At 42.3% G+C, this 14,086-nt stretch overlaps 1 protein-coding gene across 4 annotated transcripts in view; it reads right to left on the bottom strand.

Moving 5' to 3' along the window:
* Positions 1-14,086, bottom strand: part of LOC140202867 (TOM1-like protein 2) — a 180,699-nt gene that overhangs the window by 20,404 nt on the left and 146,209 nt on the right. The window lies entirely within an intron of this gene.

Below are 14,086 nucleotides of genomic sequence, written 5' to 3'. Positions count from 1 at the left end.
AGCGATTGTGGACTTGCAAGAAACAGTTGTGATAGTAGGTGCTTTAAACTTTCCACATATTGACTGGGACTCCCATACTATAAAAGGACTAGGTGGGCTAGAGCTTGTCAGATATGTTTACGAAAATTTCCTTCATCAGTATGTAGAAGTTCCAATGAGAGAGTATGCAATACTTGATCTCCTATTAGGGAATGAGACCGGGCGGGTGACAGAAGTTTGTGTAGGGGAACAGCCGGTGACCATAATGCCATTAGTTTCCAGGTAATTATGGAAAAGGATAGGTCTGATCCTCATGTTGAAAATTTCAATTTGAGGAAGTCCAATTTTGATGGAATCAGAAAGTAACTGAGAAGTGTGGATTGGGAAAGGCTGAATCCCCATAGATCACAAAGGTGTACATGGGAATTGGGAGGCCTTCAAAAGTGCAATTTTGAGAGTACAAAGCTAATATCCTGGCAGAAATATTTAAAATGGGGCCCTGGCAGAAATATTTAAAATGTCCTTAGCCATGGGTATTGTGATGGAGGATTGGAGTTGTTTAAAAAAGGCTCCAAAAGTAAACCAGGTAATTATAGGCTGGCGAGCCTGACATCAGTAGTAGGTAAATTATTGGAAGGTGTTCTGAGAGATCGGATATACAAGTATTTGGACAGCCAGCATGGCTTTGTGCGTGGTAGATTGTATTTAACGAATCTTGTAGAGTTTTTTGAGGAGGTTACCAAGAAAGTAGACGAAGGAAAGACTGTGGATGTTGTCTACATGAACTTTAGAAAGGCCTTTGACAAGGTCCCACATGGGAGGTTAGCTCAGAAGGTTCAGACACTAGGTATCCATGGAGAGGTTGTAAACTGGGTTCGAAATTGGCTGTGTGGGAGAAGACAGAGAGTGGTAGTCGATGATTGCTTATCAGACTGGAGGCCTGTGACTAGTGGTGTGCCTCCACGATCTGTGCTGGGACCATTGTTGTTTGTTGTCTATATCAATCATCTGGATAATAATGCGGTAAATTGGATCAGCAAGTTTGCTGATGACACTAAGATTGCAGGTGTTGTAGACAGCGAGGAAGGCTTTCGAAGCTTGTACAGGGATCTAGACCAATTGGAAAAATGGGCCAAAAAATGGCAGATAGAATTTAATGCAGACAAGTGTGAGGTGTTGCATTTTGGAAGGACAAATCAAGGTAGGACGTACACAGTAAATGGTAGGGCACTGAGGAGTGTGGAGGAACAAAGAGATCTGGGAGTTCAGATACATAATTTCCTGAAAGTGGCATCACAGGTAGACAGGGTTGTAAAGAAGGCTTTTGGCATCCTGGTATTCATAAACCAAAGTATTGAGTATAGGAGTTGGGAGGTTATGGGGAGGTTTTATAAGACATTGGTGAGGCCAAATTCAGAGTATTGTGTACAGTTCTGGTCACCTAACTATAGGACGGATATCAGTAAGATTTAAGGAGTGCAGAGAAGATTTACTAGGATGTTGCTGGGTCTTCAGGAGTTGAGTTACAGGGAAAGATTGAACAGGTTAGGACTTTATTCCTTGGAGCGTGGAAGAATGAGGGGAGATTTGATAGAGGTTTACAAAATTATGAAGGGTATAGACAGAGTAAATGTGAATAGCCTCTTTCCACTTAGATTAGGAGAGATAAATACGAGAGGACATGGCTTTAGGGTGAAAGGTTTGGGGGAACTTCTTCACTCAGAGAGTGCTGGGAGTGTGGAACGAGCTGCCATCTGACGTGGTAAATACGGGCTCACTCTCAAGTTTTGAGAATAAATTGGATAGGTACATGGATGGGAGAGGTCTGGAGGGTTATGGACTGGATGCAGGTCAATGGGACTACCAAAATAATGTTTCAGCACAGACTAGAAGGGCCAAATGGCCTGTTTTCTGTGCAAATAGACAGGTACAAATGAGGTACTTGAGGAGTATAGGAAATGCAAGAGAACACTTGAGAAAGAAATCAGGAGGGCTGAAAGAAAGCATGAAGTTGCTCTCGCAGACCAGGTGAAGGAGAATTCTAAGGGATTCCAGAAATATGTTAAGAACAAAAGAATTGCAAGGGACAAAATTGGTCCTATGGAAATCAGAATGGTAATCTATACGTGGAGCCAAAAGATATGGGAGAGGTGTTTTATATCTGTATTTACTCAGGAGACAGACACAGAGTCTATGGAAGCAAGGCAAAGCAGCAGTGAGGTCATGGACCCTGTACAGATTACAGAGGAGGAGGAGTTTGCCATCTTGAGGCAAATTAGGAAAAATCCCCTGGGCCTGACAAGGTGTTCCCTTGTGCCCTATGGGAGGCAAGTGCAGAAATTGCAGGGACCCCAAGAGATATTTAAATCATCCTTAGCAACAGGTGAAGTACTAGAGGATTGAAAGATAGTTAACATTGTTCCATTGTTTACGAAAGACTTTAAACATAAACCAGGAAATTACAAGTCAGTGAGCATGACATCAGTAGTGGGAAAAATATTGAAAGGCATTCTAAGGGACTGGATACATGAGAGTTTGGATAGATAGGAAATGATTAGGGATAGTGAGCATGGATTTGTGCATGGCAGGTCATGCCTAACCAATGCTATAGAGTTTTTTGAAGAAGTTACCAGGAAAGTTGATGAAGTGGATGTTGTCTACTTCAGCAAGGCACTTGACAAGGTCTCTCAAGGGAGGTTGGTCTGGAAGGTTCAGTCATTCATCATTTAAGACGAGGTAGTAAACTGAATTTGATATTGGCTTTGTCGGAGAAGCCAGAGTGTGGTAATAGATGGTTGCCTCTTTGACTGGAGGCCTGTGACTAGTGACTCAGGGATCAGTGCTGGGCCTGTTGTTGTTTGTCATCTATATCAATGATCTGGATGACAATGTGGTTAACTGGATCAGCAAATTTGTGGATGAAACCAAGATCGGTGGACAGTGAGACAGTGAGGAAGAATATCAAAGCTTGCAGCAGGATCTAGACCAGCTGGAAAAATAAGCTGAAAAATGGCAGGTGGAATTTAATGTAGACAAGAGTGAGGTGTCAAAACATGAGAAAATCTGCAGATGCTGCAAGTCCAAAGCACACACACATGCTGGAGGAACTCAGCAGGCCAGGCAGCATCTATGGAAAAGAGTAAACAGTCAATATATTGCTGAGACCCTTCTTCGAGACTGGAAAGGAAGAAGAAAAGTGTGAAGTGTTGCACTTTGGGAGGACCAACCAGGGTATTAGGCCTTACATAGTGAGCAGTAGGACACCAAGGAGTGTGGTAGAACAGAATACAGATACATAATTCATTGAAAGTGGCATTACAGGTAGACAGGTCATAAAGAAAACTTTTGCTATACTGGCCTTCATAGATCAAAGTAGTGAGTACAGGAGTTAGGATGTTATGTTGAAATTTTATAAGACGTTGGTGAGGCTCAGGAGTATTGTGTGCAGTTTTAGTCATCTACCTAGAGGAAAGACATAAATAAGATTGAAAGAATATAGAGAAAACGTACAGGGATATTGCTGGGACTGGAGGACCTCAGTTATAAGGTAAAATTGAATAGATTAGAACTTTATTCCCTAGAATGTAGAAGATGGAGGGGAGATTTGATAGAGGTATACAAAATTATGAGGGGTATAGACAGGGTAAATGCCAGTAGGCCTTTTCCACTGAGGTTGGGTGAGACTACAAATAGAGGTCATGGGCTCAAGGTGAAAGGTGAAAAGTTTAAGTGGAACATGAGGGGAAACTTCAGAGGGTTGTGAGAGTGCGAAATGAGGTACCAGTGTAAGTGGTGGATGCGATTTTGACTTCAATATTTAATAGTAGTTTGGATATGTACGTGGATGGGAGGGTTAAGGGAGGTCTATGGTCCAGGAGCAGGTTGACGTGACTAGGCAGTTTAGATGGTTTGGTATGCCTAGATGGACCAACGGGCCTGTTTCTCCACTGTAGTTTTTCCTTCTTCTACGGGTTTCAGTTACATACCTTTTCCCACGTTACTATTTATTTTGAAACTGAACATTCTCAGAATATGACTACTGTACTTTCAAGTGAATCATACCTCTCCAAAAATTCAACTGGGTATTTCTGATGTATTAACACTATTGTTCCCTTACTAACTCTTCAGCTTGTCGATCAAGCACCACAATTGCAAGCTACACCTTGCTTGTATATCTGACGCCAGACTTTGATCCATGGGTAGGCCCTGTCCCATCTCAGCTTTCACTCCCACCCATCCCAACCCCGTTCCAGTCTTAGGCTACAATTTTTGACAATTAAAAAGTGCAAAGCCTCAGGCATCATTGGGGGGTACAGTGGTGTGTCCACAGTCAGAGATTTTTGTAATTGCTAGTACCACCACCACCACTTGGGTGTCCATTAATTTCTAAACTCCGTCAGACTTTTTTAAAAGTATTATTAGGGATATAGAGATGTTTTCTCCAACTACTATTTTATCCAATTTTCAGAAGGCTTTAATTAATTAATGGCATCAAAGAGGTAGAGCTTATTTCAAAGACTTTAATAAGCTACTACTCACACATGAGTTCTACTCAAGAATTAAACCCCTGTTTAGCAGTAATAAGAAAGAAAATTAGAAAGATTTCACTGACATTTGCCTTACTAAATCAGTAAGCTAGGCAAATATCAAATAGTGAATAAATCTATTTTCATTATTCCACTGAGTGATTAAATCATTTAACATAATTGCTCTTGAGCATTTGCAAAATAATTCAATCATACATTACCACAGTGTGAATTATTATGGTTCTTCTTGCAGCTTTTCATTGATGAGATTTCAGAAAAACAAGGATTAAATGACCATCACAAAGCCAGTCACTTCTTTGTGGCATGATAGTAATCCTTATTCTGTTTATTTATTTCTGTACTGAGATACAGCACGGAATAGACCCTTCCAACCCTTCAAGCCTCACCACCCTGCAACCCCTGTTTTAACCCTATACTAATCCACGGGACAATTTACAATCACCAGTTAACCTTCTAACTGCTACATCTTTGCATTGTGGGAGGAAACCAGAGGATCCGGGGAAAACCCACACATCCCGGGGAAGGAAGTACAGACTCTTTAGAAGTTACTTTGGAACTGAACTCCAAACTCCTATGCCTCCAGCTGTAATATGGTGGCGCTCCACTACACAATAATGTGTTGCAGTTCCTTTTATATGGCTGCACACTGAGGCAAGAAAGGCAAGACTTCCTGTAAAGATGGTGTTGGTGAGACATGATGATGCTTTACAAGCAGCTAACAAAACTACTAACTATTCTTTTAATAACACTTTTTCTGGACTACACAGAATCCACAGCCTGTAACTTCTCTTTGGGAGTTATATTTTGAAGAGTCTGTACAACCTGGCATTTTGTGGTATCCTGAAGGATTCAGCGAGTTGCACTCTCAAGAATGCAGGTAAGGCCAAGGCAGCCATTACTGGAGTAGACTTGAGGCTAGATTGAAGCAGTGAGGTTCAGGCTCTAGAGCATATAATGAACCAATGTTTGGCCAATTTAAGCACTGAGCAAGATTTAAAAGATCAAGGCGTTGAGGCTGAGGATGAAGGATGACCCAGTGTTCAGCTACTCCTTGAGGTTTACTCGCCTCAGCGCTGAATGACTCTACAGCTGTGGCCTGCAACCATGGCCAGTTGCCTCAGTGCTGAACTTGCCCCATGGCTGTGGCCTGCAGCACTGGGCTCCTGGACTGGCTTCGCTTGTCTCAGTGCTAAACAGGCTCCAGGAGAGAAATGTGAGCACGAACTACCATGAAGAGAAGCTCAGAGATGAGACAAGGGGCTATGATCAACTATATTTCTCACTGATAAAAGCGTAGAGAAAGATTGAAATATCAAGGCAAATGCGGAGGCAAAGGAGAGTCAGTGGATGCTGATTACTTGGATTTTCACAGGGCCTTTGACAAGGTGCCACACATGAGACTGCTTAAGAAGATAACGGTCCATGGTATTACAGGAAAGATACTAGCATGCATAAAGAATTGGTTGCTGGCAAGAAGCAAAGAGTAGGAATAAAGGCAACCTATTCTGGTTGCCTGCTGGTGATTAGAGGTGTTCCACAGAGGTGGGACCACTTCTTTTCATGTTAATTGTCACCGATTTGGATAATAGAATTGATGGCTTTGCGCCAAGCTTGTAGACGTACAAAGGTAGGTGAAGGGGTAGGTAATGTTAAGGAAGCAGGGAGTCTGCAGATTGGAAGAATGGATAAAGAAGTGGCTGAAATATAGTATAAGGAAGTATATGGTTATGCACTTTGGTAAAAGGAATAAAGGCATAGACTATTTTCTAAGTGGGGGAGGGAGAAAATTCAAAAATCAGAGGTGCAAAGGGACTTGGGAGTCCTTGTGCAGGTTTCTCTAAAGGTTAACATGCAGGTTGAGTTAGTGGTAAGGAAGGCAAATGCAATGATAGCATTCACTTTGAAAAGATTAGAAGAAAAGAACAAGGATATGAGGCTGAGGCTTTATAAAGCATTGGTCAAACAACACAGAGTACTGTGGGCAGTTTTAGACCCCTTTTCTAAGAAAAGATTTGCTGGCATTGGAGAGCATCTAGAGGAGGTTCATGAGAATGATTCTGGGAATGAAAGGGTTAATGTATGTGCTGTGTTTGATGTACTCACTGGAGTTTAGAAGAATGAAGGGAGGATCTCATTGAAGCCTATTGAATATTGAAAGGCCTAGATAGAATGGATGTGGAGAAGATGATTCCTATAACCGTCGTCATCGTGGCTATCCCTCGAGGTCGAGGATGATGGTCTTCGTTCTGCTGATCTACTTATGGGCTCTTAAGTGGCTTACGAGTCCTATCTTGGCTTTGAAAGTTCTTCTGCATTCAGGACAGGTAGTTCCAGATGTCGGATCGGGCTTTGGTTGTTGCTGCCTCTCTTTCCATTTTCTTCTCTTTTCTTCTGATTCTGCATAACTGTTGGCTTCGAAAGTTGCTGCTCCTTCTTGATGATGGTTTGCCAGAGTTTCCTGTCCTTAGCATTGGTTTCCCAATTGTTGATGTCCATGTTACATTTCTTTATGTTGGCTTTCAAGACGTCTTTGAATCTCTTCTGTTGTCCGCCTCTTTTACGTTTGCCTTCTTTAAGCTGGGAGTAGAAGATTTGTTTCAGCAGACGTTCATCTTTCTCCCGAACAACATGACCACTCCATCTTAGTTGGTTCTTGATGACATAGGCTTCAATGCTTGTTGTTTTTGCTTCATTTAGCACACTGACGTTGGTTCTTCTATCTTCCCAGCTGATACTTAAGATGTTTCGAAGACAGCGTTGATGGAACTTTTCAAGTGCCTTCAGATGTCGTCGGTAAGTTGTCCAGGTTTCTGATACATACAGGAACGTTGGGATTACCGCTGCTTTGTACACTAACATTTTGGTGTCTGTTTGGATGTCACGATCATGAAAGACTCTTGTTCGGAGACGTCCAAAAGCTGATGCACATAAATAGGATTGATGTAGACTGGCAAATAGGACATGGCAAAAATCCCATTTCTGCACTGTACAATTAGACCATAAGACAAAGGAGCAGAACTAGGTTATTCAGCCCATCAAGTCCGCTCCACCATTCCATCATGGTTAATTTATTATCCCTATCAACCCCATTCTTCTGCCTTCTCTCCATAATCTTTCACACCCAGACTAATCAAGAAACAATCAAATTCTGCTTTAAATATATTCAACCGGTCCTCCACAGATGTCTGAGACAATGAATTCCATGGATTCACTACCCACTGGCTAAAGAAATTCTTCCTCATCTCTGTTCTAATTGGACGTCCCTCTATTCTCAGGCTGTGTCCTCAGGTCCTAGGCTCCCCCACTATAGAAAAAAACCTCTCTACATCCACTCTATCTAGGCCTTTCAATATTCAATAGGTTTCAATGAGATCCCCCCCTCATTCTTCTAAACTCCAGTGAGTACTGGTCCAGGACCATCAAACGTTCCCCATATGTTAACCGTTTCATTCCCAGAATCATTCTTATAGTCCTCCACTGGACCCTGTCCAATACGAGCACATATTTTCTTAGATAAGTAGCCTAAAACTGCTCACAATACTCAAGTTAATACTTAAGTTAACATAATACTTGAGTATTGTGGTCTGACCAATACTTCAGCATTACATCCTTGCTTTTATATTCTAGTCTTCTTGAAATAAATGCTAACATTGCATTTGTCTTCCTGACCGGTGACTCAATCTGCAAGTTGATCTTTAGAGAATCCTGAACGAGGTCTCCCAATTCCCTTCAGTACCTCTGATTTTTGAGTTTTCTCCCCACTTAGAAAATAGTCTACACCTTTATTGCTACCAAAGTGCATGACTATACACTTCCCTACATTATATTCCAACTGCCATTTCTTCGCCTATTCTCCCAATCTGTCGTAAAGTCCTCCTGCAGAATCTCTGCTTCCTCAACACTACTTGCCCCTCCACCTATTTTGTAATGTCCGCATACATGGCCACAAAACCATCAATTCCATCGTTTAAATCATTGACATATAATATAAAAAGAATTGGTCCTAACACAGACCCCTGTCAAACACCACTAGTCACTGGCAGCCAGCCAGAAAAGGCTCCCTTTATTCCCAGTCTCTGCCTCCTGTCAGTCAGCCAAACTCCTATCCATGCTAGTATCTTTCTTGTAATACCTTGGACTTTTATCTTGTCAAGCAGTCTCATGTGCAGCATTTTGTCAAAAGCCTTCTGATATTCCAAGTAAACAATATCCACTGACTTTCCTTTGTCTACCTTGCTTGTTATTTCCTCAAAGAATTCTAACAGATTTGTCTGACAAGGTTTCTCCTTGAGCAAACTGTTCTGTCTCTAGCCTATTTTATAAAATGCCTCCAAGTACTTTGAAACCTCACCCTTAATAATGGACTCCAATATCTTTCCAACCACTGAAGTCAGTCTAACTGCTTTAATTTCCTTTCTAATGCCTTCCTCCCTTCTTAAAGAGTAGGGTGACATGGCAATTTTCCAGTCCTCTGGAACCACTCCAGAATCTAGTGACTCTTTAAAATGCAGACCAGATCACATAAGGATAATGGAGTTCCTTCCTTGAAGGATATTAGGTTCATTGACATTACAGCAGCTTTGTGGTCATTATTATCAATGACTCATTTTTGTAAAATGCCAGATTACTGACTTAATTTAATTTGACAGCCCTCATAAATCTCTGGATTGTTAGTCCAGCCCTCTGGATTACACATACTCAGTAACTAAACACTTGGTTCTTGGTACATTATATTTGACAGAATTGGTGGAATTGCTTTCATATACAGGATTATTTCCTTCATCACTTCTGAAAAAGGGATTAATTGTTGCTGAAAATCAGAAGCACAGAGGGGACATCAAACTTGTATCACTTTGGTCTACGTGTTTTAGAGAATGAAGGTTGTTTCAGCTATTACTGACCCACTACATGCTGAAGAGACTTCGGTAATGCTTTCCAAATTAATTCAATATTATGAACTCCAGCACAATATTATAAACTGCATCACCACAGTTATCCCACATATTCATACACATCACAAGGCTCTGTTCATACAATTATTCCAATTCTATTAAGTTGAATTTTATTTATTGCAGACATCCCACCCTGCAAAAACTCATTTCAGGGAGGTAGCACCATCAATTTGTGGGAGACTCCCGGAACTTCCGGGAGAGGTGGGATGTCTGCTCCTTAGCAGCTAGCCAGCTAGTTTAAATAACGTTAGCTATGCCAATGAACGAATGACACCTGTTAAACACACCTCAACATGTCTTTTACAGTCTTTATCCACCATGGGCAATAGAAAAGTCACTGTGGCAAACAGTGCAGTGAGCAACATTGTCATTATTTTTGACCCCTATTAGGCAGGGGTACAGTTTAGGGTAGTCTGGAGTGACGTACGTTTTATATTTTCTTTTTTGGTACACTCTGCCATGGCGCGCGCTCTCTCTTGCGCTCTCGCGCGCGCTCTCTCTCTCTCTCGATCTCACGCTCTCTCGCTTGCTCTCAAAAAAAATTGATTTCCGGGATACTGTATATAAGTTGCGGGCATCAGGGAGCCGCTATCAATATGCGGGAGACTGCTGGAACTTCCGGGAGAGGTGGGATGTCTGTTATTGAGATACAGTGTGGAATAGGCCCTTCCAGCTCTTTGATCCACACCACCCAGCAATCCTCCAATTTAATCCTAGTTTAACCACGGCACAATTTACAATGCCCAATTAACCTACCGACTACAAGGGGACCAATATCCTTGCAGAGAGGTTTGTTAGTGCTTTTGGGGAGGGTTTAAACTAGATTTGCAGGGGGATGGGAACCAGATTGCCAGAGCAGATAGTGGAGCAGGGGTGAAAATAATGATGTTAAAAGTTCATGCAAAGTCACAACTGGAAGGGTTGTGTGTGGTGGTAATAATCTTCTGAGGTGTGTCTATTTCAATGCAAGGAGTATTGTGAAGGCTGACGAGCTGAGGGTGTGGATTGACACATGGAATTACAACATTGTAGCCATTAGTGAAACTTGGCTGCAGGAGGGGCAGGACTGGCAGCTTAATGTTCCAGGGTTCCGATGTTTCAGATGTGACAGAGGGAAAATGTTACAGCAGTGCTCAGGCAGGACAGATTAGAGGGCTTGTCTACCGAGGCCATATGGGTGGAGCTGAGAAACAGGAAAGGTATGACCACATTAATGGGGTTGTATTATAGACCACCCAATAGTCAGCGAGAATTGGAGGAGAAAATCTGCAGAGAGATAGCAGACAACTGCAGGAAACATAAAGTCGTGATAGCAGGGGATTTTAATTTTCCACATATTGATTGGGATTCCCATACTGTTAAAGGCCTAGATGGGTTAGAGTTTGTAAAATGTGTTCAGGAAAGTTTTCTAAATCAATATATAGAGGGGATGCAATATTAGATCTCCTATTAGGAAATGAGTTAGGACAGGTGACGGAAGTGTATGTAGGGTAACACCTTGGTTCCAGTGATCATAACACCATTATTTTCAACTTGATCATGGATAAAGATAGATCTGGTCCTCAGGTTCAGGTTCTAAACTGGAAAAGGGCCAAATTTGAAGAAATGAGAAAGGATCTAAAAAGCGTGGATTGGGACAGGTTGTTCTCTAGCAAGGATGTGATTGGTAAGTGGGAGGCCTTCAAAGAAGAAATTCTGAGAGTGCAGAGTTTGTATGTTCCTGTCAGGATTAAAGGCAAAGTGAATAAGAATAAGGAACCTTGGTTGTCAAGGGATATTGGAAATCTGATAAAGAAGAAGAGAGAGATGTATGACATGTATAGGAAACAGGGAGCAAATAAGGTGCTTGAGGCGTATAAAAAGTGCAAAAAAATACTTATGAAAGAAATCAGGAGGGCTAAAAGAAGACATGAGGTTGCTTTGGCAGTCAAGGTGAAGGATAATCCAAACAGCTTCTACAGGTATATTAAGAGCAAAAGGATAGTACGGGATAAAATTGGTCTTCTTGAAGATCAGAGTGGTCGGCTATGTATGGAACCAAATGAAATGGGGGAGATCTTAAATGGGTTTTTTGGCGTCTGTATTTACTAAGGAAACTGGCATGGAGTCAATGGAAATAAGGCAAACAAGTAGTGAGGTCATGGAACCTATACAGATTGAAGAGGAGGAGGTGCTTGCTATCTTGAGGCAAATCAGAGTAGATAAATCCCCAGCACCTGACAGGGTATTCCCTCGGACCTTGAAGGAGACTAGCATTGAAATTGCAGGGGCCCTGGCAGATATATTTAAAACGTCAGTGTCTGCGGGCGAGGTGCCGGAGGACTGGAGGATAGCTCACGTTGTTCTGTTATTTAAAAAAGGCTCTAAAAGTAATCTGGGAAATTATAGGCTGGCAAGTTTGATGTCAATAGCAGGTAAATTATTGGAAGGAGTACTGAGAGGCAGGACCTACAAGTATTTGGATAGACAGGGACTTATTAGGGAGAGTCAACATGGCTTTGTGCGTGGTAGGTCATGTTTAACCAACCTATTAGTCTTTTGAGGAGGTTACCAGGAAACTGGATGAAGGGAAGGCAGTGGATGTTGTCTACATGGACTTCAGTAAGGCCTTTGACAAGGTCCCGCATGGGAGGTTAGTTAGGAAGATTCAGTCGCAAGGTATACATGGAGAGGTAGTAAATTGGATCAGACATTGGCTCAATGGAAGAAGCCAGAGAGTGGTGGAGGATTGCTTCTCTAAGTGGAGGCCTGTGTGCCACAGGGATCAGTGCTGGATGCATTGTTATTTGTCATCTATATCAATGATCTGGATGATAATGTGGTAAATTGGATCAGCAAATTTGCTGATGATACAAAGATTGGAGGTGTAGTGGACAGTGAGGAAGGTTTTCAAAGCTTGCAGAGGGTTTTGGACCAGCTGGAAAAATGGGCTGAAAAATGGCAGATAGAGTTTAATACAGACAAGTGTGAGGTAATGCACGTTGGAAGGACAAACCAAGGTAGAACATACAAGGTAAATGGTAGGGCACTGAGGAATGTAGTAGAACAGAGGGATCTTGGAATACAAATACAAAATTCCCTAAAAGTGGTGTCACAGGTAGATAGGGTCGTAAAGACAGCTTTTGGTACATTAGCCTTTATAAATCAAAGTATTGAGTATAAGAGTTGGAATGTTATGGTGAGGTTGTATAAGGAATTGGTGAGGCCAAATTTGGAGTATTGTGTACAGTTCTGGTCACCAAATTACAGGAAGGATATTAATTAGGTTGAAAGAGTGCAGAGAAGGTTTACAAGGATGTTGCCGGGACTTGAGAAAGTGAGTTACAGAGAAAGGTTGAATAGGTTAGGACTTTATTCCCTGGAGCGTAGAAGAATGAGGGGAGATTTGATAGAGGTATATAAAATTATGATGGGTATAGATAGAGTGAATGCAAGCAGGCTTTTTCCACTGAGTCTAGGGGAGAAAAAAAAGAGGACATGGGTTAAAGGTGAAGTGGGAAAAGTTTAAAGGGAACATTGGGGGGGGCTTCTTCACACAGAGAGTATTGGGAGTGTGGAATGAGCTGCCAGATGAAGTGGTAAATGCCGGCTCACTTTTAACATTTAAGGAAAACTTGGACAGGTACATGGATGAGAGGTGTATGGAGAGATACGGTCCAGGTGCAGGTCATTGGGACTAGGCAGAAAAATGATTTGGCACAGCCAAGAAGGGCCAAAAGGCCTGTTTCTGTGCTGTAGTGTTTTATGGTTCTATGGTTCAACTGGTACATCTTTAACTGTGGGTGGAAACCTGAGCACCTGGAGGCAACTCATGCAGTCATGGGGTGAACATACAAACTCCTTACATACAGTGGCAGGAATTGAATCCAGGCCACTGGTACTGAAATCCAATCACAAACAAGAGAAAATCTGCAAATGTTGGAGGAACTCAGCAGGCCAGGTAGCATCTATGAAAAAGAGTACTGTCCACACTTTGGGCCCAGACCTGTCATCAGGACTCGAGAGAAAAAAAGATGAGGAGTGAGAGTAAGAAGCTGGGGGGAGGTGAGGAAGAAACACAAAATGATAGGTGAAACCTGGAAGGAGTGGGAGGGGTGAAGTAAAGAGCTGAGAAGTTGGTGAAAGAGATAGGGCTGGAGAAGGGGGAATCTGATAGGAGAAGACAGAAGGTCATGGAAGAAAGTAAAGGGAGAGGAGCACCAGAGGGAGGTGGTGGGCAGGTAAGGAGATAAGATGAGAGAGGGAAATGGGAATGGGGAATGATGAAGGATGAAGTGTGGGGGGGGGGAAGAGATTACTGGAAGTTCAAGAAATCGATGTTACCAGAAGTTCGCCTGGGTAGCCTCCAACCTGATGGCATGAATGTCAATTTCTTGAATTCGGTAATGACCCTTCCCCCTTCACCATTCCCCATTCCCTTTTCTCTTTCTCACCATGTCCCCTTACCTTTCTTCCTTCCATGGTCTTCTGTCTTCTCCTATCAGAATCTCCCCTCTCTAGCCCTGTATCCCTTTCACTAATCAACTTCCCAGCTCTTTACTTCACTGGTCCCCACCCCTTCTGGTTTCACCTATCATCTTGTTTCTTCCTCCCCTCCCTCCCCCCACC

This window comes from Mobula birostris, chromosome 9 (assembly GCF_030028105.1).
Source record: "Mobula birostris isolate sMobBir1 chromosome 9, sMobBir1.hap1, whole genome shotgun sequence".
NCBI lineage: Eukaryota > Metazoa > Chordata > Chondrichthyes > Myliobatiformes > Myliobatidae > Mobula > Mobula birostris.
This window is presented reverse-complemented; position numbering and strand designations above follow the sequence as displayed.